This window comes from Benincasa hispida, chromosome 11, assembly GCF_027475165.1.
Source record: "Benincasa hispida cultivar pf3 chromosome 11, pf3_genome.v1.1, whole genome shotgun sequence".
NCBI classification, from domain to species: Eukaryota; Viridiplantae; Streptophyta; class Magnoliopsida; order Cucurbitales; family Cucurbitaceae; genus Benincasa; species Benincasa hispida.
Window position 1 is genome coordinate 76,007,618 of NC_143488.1, and position 6,025 is coordinate 76,013,642.

Sequence of the window (6,025 nt, forward strand, 5' to 3'; positions counted from 1 at the left end):
AACATAAAGAAGGAACTTGTTAAGGATTCCACATTAAAAAAAAGGAAAAAAAAAATTAAGGGATCTCACAATCTCTAAAAGGTATGAGTTACTGCTCTCATCATCAATTAGTTTAGATCAAAGTTCATAAAGCTACCCGAATAGGCAATCGGTCCAAAAAACCAAAAATTGAGATCCAAACCCAAGAATAGTGAACCCAATGAAGGCACCATCTTGAGGAAATATGTTGAGAATCCCTGATAGCTGGTAGAAATACAAGTTATTGTAGCTTTTTATTTAGAATGATGACGGCTAACAAGTAGAATATGCGTTGATAATACTAAGAATTCATGTGAAAAGTGATTTGCGTCAATCAGCACTAAAAATCTCTGCTAACCTAATATTATGCGTTGTTTTGCATCAAAATGTCTATTTCCGTAGCTATCGTAGGAATCGATCGTATGTGTTGAAACCCAGACCATCGCAAAGTTGATCGCATGCGTTCATCGCATGGATGTTGCGGCTACAGAGTAATAACCATGATAGAAGGGTGATTGCAAGGTGAGTGGAATGCGTTGGTATTTCAGAAAAACAAGCATGAACGCATACCTTGGGAGTATCAAAAGGATAAGATGATGTTGACATTTCACCTACCACGCCAAAAGTGACAGTGATTCAGAGCGGGACCACCAATGTTGTCGGCGTTTGAGCTCTATAAATAAAGCCTTAGAGCCCAAATTCAAGGCATCTGAGCTTCTACCTTAAGGCGGATCCTTATGATCACAGATGAGAGCATGAACAGACACTCTTTGAGGATTCTTCACCTCCACAGCCCATTTCGAGTGACGACCGGAGTTTCATCGGAGATAGAGCTCGAGAGAGACTACTCCACCACCCATCCATGGCACCACCGACAACCTTGACGGACATCTGATGGAAGCAAGAGATTGCTTACATCTAGCCTTTCATCTTTCGTCTTATCTCTGTATTGTACTACATTTTGGCTTAAGACATTAATACATTTTGTAATCAATGCATTTCTTTAGTTCCTTCAATACCATCTTCTTCATCTTTGACATCGTTTACCTTCATCATTTAGTTATCAAAGGCGGTCGCATACTCAATCGTGTAGCCTAGAGATAGGACGCATGTAGCAACCTACCGAGAGGTGTACGTTGTGCGAGTATAGCAAGTCAATCCTCTTTGCTTAGTGCGAGGCTATCGCAATGCTTATCAATGAGCTGATAGCTATAACTACTGCCCGAGAGGGTAGCTAGTGGAACTCATTAAGCAAAGTAAGTAGTGTTCCTAGAGATAGGAATAATCTTATGCTCACGTAACCATGCGTTATAGATATAAGCATGAGGCTGACCACCGAGAGGTGTGCGATACATTAGTATGGCGAGCTGGGATTACTCTTGCGACCAAACTTAATGCCGCGGTGAATTTATCACCTCCACAATTCTATTTCTTCATGCATATATTACGCGTTAACAGTTGTCGCATCTCTACCAATCATCATAGTTAAACCTTCATTGCTTAATCTGTTTAGTTAGGAGTAGGAGTAGCACATAATCCTTGACTTTTATTTTTTTACTTTTATTCATTGTCTCAAACGCATTACTTCACAAATGTTACAAGTCCCTGTGTTCGACCTCAGATCACCCCGAGAAACTTGCGTTCTCCTTATACTTGGCGAGAAAACTTGTGCCAGGAACGTATGGTCATCGCATACATACTTAAACGCATATTGTACATTTTCTCCCAATATGACCATCAACGCATGGAGATCAACGCGTACATAAGATGCATATTTATTTTCCTCTCCTTTTCCTAACCCATCAATCCCACATCAGAAAAATCAAGGACTTACTCTGAAATTCTTCGAAGCAATAGGACAGTGTTAGGTTTTTGGCAAAATAATATAACTGTAGTTGTCCCACATAAAAAAGGTTTAGAAAAGTCATGGGCTTATCCTACATCAAAAAAGTTTAGGAAAGTCATGGACTCCAAGCCTATAAAAGGAGTTCATGCCTTTGTTTTTCAGTTATCCCAGTTAGAAACACTTAAGCTTAGTGTGCTAACTCTAAGTAAATTTCTTTTGTATTCTCTAGTTTAAGAGTGAGAAAAGAGGTGTAAGTAGTCAAAAGTTTTGAGAGAGTGTTATTGTAATTGGGATCGATGAGAGAATTATTTTGTGTGATTGTAATAATTTTTCACATAGTGGATTTTTTTCAAGATGGCCTGTCGTTTTTCTCCAGGTTTGAAGTTTTCCACATAAATTCTTGTTTTTCCAATTTTAATGCTTTCTTTTAATTTCTCTATTATTTTTTGGCTTATTCTTGTGGTAGAAATGGGAGGTATTTCCCAACAAAGGGTATCAGAGTGTCAAGTTTGTAGTTTCTTTAATTTCTAAGTATGCTTTGTAGTTGCAGCATTATCGGACCTTTCACATCAGAAAAGAATTCTTGAAACGGGCTGTGGTATTATGAATAGTGTGGGTTGTTCACTATTTGCTGTTTTACTAAGAAAAGAAGCAGATGTGTCAAGCTTTATGAATTCGGTAAAGTTTGACGTGGAGAAATTTGATGGAAGGATCAACTTTGGCCTGTGGCAAGTGCAAGTCAAGGATGTGTTGATACAAGTTGGGTTATACAAGGCCATGAAGGGAAGACCAGGTAGTGGTGCTTTTAAAGAGTTAAGTGGTGATGGTGGTCTAGGAAATTCTAGCAGTGGTTCTAGTAAAAGTTGTAAGATATTCAACATGAGCGATGAAGATTGAGAGGAGATGGATTTGAGAGCTGAAAGTGCAATCAGGCTAAATTGGCTAAGAATGTTCTTGCAAATGTGCATTCAATTTTAATAGCCAGAGAGATTTAGAAGAAGCTTGAAGCAATGTATCAAGCAAAAAGCATCTCAAATCGGTTGTACCTAAATGAGCAGTTTCATATGTTGTGAATGGTGGAAGGTACAAAAATATCATATCATCTGGCTATTCTTAATGGCATTTTTTTTAGCTGGAAGTGATAGGAATGATGATAGAAGATGAAGATAATGTACTCCAACTCATCTAGTCACTTCCTCTTTTTTATGAACACGTGAAATCAATCTTAATGTATAGGGAGGAAACTTTAGTGTTTGCTGAGATTGCTAGTAAATTTTTGTTTGAGGAAAGAAGACTGAATAGTGAAGGACATTTCACAATAGGATTCAGTACTGGGAACCAACAAGTGGAAGAAGAAGAAAGAATTCATGCATAAAAAGGTTTGTTGGGATGTGGACAGTCTGGACACATGAAAAATGATTATCCTAATAGAGCAGGTTTGTCAAAAAACTCTGAGCCGGATGCTAATGTTGTCTCCGTCATTACAGAAGATGACAATCTCTTCCATTGAAGTAAGGCAATATTCATTCTCATGGTATAACCGCTTTATCATGATAGAGGATGTGATGTTAGCGGTTCCACAAATTTGCACACGGACATTGACTTGCCGGATATGCAAGGTGTGTGGTGGAAGTTGTGGCGATGGCTGAAGGACTTCCAAGTGAGCCAAGTAGGTGGAAGTTGCATCATAAATATCAGCATGGTTTATCGACATGTGACGAAAAAGGAAAATATTGGGAGGTGGTATTCCAAGTGTTACTTTTTATGGTGAAGTAGGTTATAATTCTATGAGATGTTATAGTTGAGCCTTGGAAGTAATCATAGTGTGATCCATGGTTGAACTCTATTGGATAGGTGGTGTCCGCAGGTCAAGAGGAGCTAGCCTAGATAAGAGTTAGACGGATGGATGACTGTTTGAAGGGAGGTTCGTTGGTCCATTATTCGAGGGGAGGATTTTTGGGAATGCGACCAAAGTCTCACATTAATTAGATAAAAGGAGGATCATGGGTTCATAAGTAAGGATAACTATCTCTATTGGTATGAGGCCTTTTGGAGTGGTCCAAAAGTAAAGCCAGTAGGGTTTATCCTCACTTATAAATCCATGATCCTCCCCTTATCTAACCAATGTGGGACTTTGATCGTATTCCTAACAGACAAGTCATGGAATTCAACGAGCCCAATTGGTAATGCCATGAGTAATCTTGATAAATATAAAGACAAAACCAGTTGTGCCACTCCAAACAATATTGAACTCAAACAATTAAGAAGAAAACCGACAAACTAAGGTTATGTAAACTTTAAGATCATCTCTTTTTGGCATCTTAATTCTTGGAATTATTTAGCTTCATGCAATTGGCTTATGATATAATATTTAATTTTGAAGTTATTTTCGCTCTCTAGCCACTTCAACTTTCGGGTAAATTGTACAAGATATCCCTAAAGTTTGGGTTAAGTTTCAATTATGCACCTAAGATTTTGAAAAGTTTTATTTTTATCCTCTAACTTTGGAATTTTGCTCCAAAAATACTTTTGGTAGTTTTTTCTTTGATAAATAAATGAAAATTAGTACAATGATTAATGTATAAAATTTGAAAGACATACATGAAATCATTTAAAACATCAATAAATTTACATCAATTGACATGATAATTAAAATGTGTAAAAATTAATCATATAAATGATTTTAATGATATTTTTTAAGATGAAATAAATAGTAGCAACAATATATTCTTAATAGTTGTAAATAACATCACCTATGCCTTTTAATTTTTAAACATCAAATGTCATGTCAGTTTACATCAAATGAAAATTACATATATTTTTTTGAAAGTTTGGAATAGATTTTAAAGTTTAATGATAAAACAAAAAATTTTTAGAACGTAATTAAAATCTACTCCAAAGTTTAGGAGTATTTTGTATAGTTTAACCTTTGTTATATGAACATTTTGTTGGTATCATTGGTATGTTGTGATATGTTGATTATTAGATTTCGAAAGCTAGTAATGGTAATAGGCAAAATTATAAATAAAGAATGTGCCTAAAAACTTTCTCCTTTTGTCTAAAAAAATGTTCTTATATACTTTCAAAAATAGTAATATCATCCGTAACCTTTCACAAACACTTCAAAAGTACTATTGAAGTGTGTGTGTGGTGGACATAAAATCAATAATTTTCAAATGTAATTCTTTCAAATTTAATTCAAGCAAGCGTCCAAAAACCACTACCATGTCGTTCTACATCATTACCACATTGAATTTCTGTTCAACATTCTAAAAGATTTCACTTTAAAAAGATGGTTATGAAATGTGTTTTATGGAAGATCAATTGTAATGTTACAGATATTTTTTAAATAAAAGGGCAAAACATCAAGAACATTTTTTTTATATATAATTTAGCTATTTTTATAGGATGGTCCAATTTGAATCAATAGAACAAGGTAACTTTAGTTATAAATAATGTCCACTTTGCACTTATTGGAGTCATTTGACTCAGTGGTCCATCAACACCCACTTGAAACTAGTACGTACGTCATTTGTGGATCATAAATATTTTACATTCAAGCAAGTGGAAATTGAATAATTAGTGATGCTCAATAAAGTTTCCATTTTCTCAAATTAACCCATAACTCAATTGTATCTTCTTTTTATTTACTAATTTTAATTATTATTCTCTACTTAAACGGTAGAATTTAAAATGGCTAAAGCTTGTAAGTTTTTTTTCCCTAAAAGAAAAAAGTTGTAGCTCATGAGAGCCCAGCTCTAAAATTCTCATACTATGACAATAAGGAATTACTAAGAACAAATTCACTTCCATATTTGTTTTTTTTATTTAAAAAAAAATATATACCCCACTTTTTAAAACTTCAATCTTTTTTACCTTCTTTTTTCAATTACATCTTTTTTTTACCTTAAATTACCAAGATAGGTCAATGTACATGCAGATTAAATCTCGGTCTTCTCACTCCTCTCTCTATTTTCACTTGCTCCTCTTGCTATATTGACTTCATGTTTTTTTCCTCTCGCTCTCTATTTTATCTCTCGCTCACTTTGTGCACTTGCTCCTCTCTATAGTAGCAAAAACAAGAGTTGAGAATGCAACACATGTATAATAAAATCATTTTGATAATTTACGCCAATGATAAACCAAGTAAAAGGTTAAGGG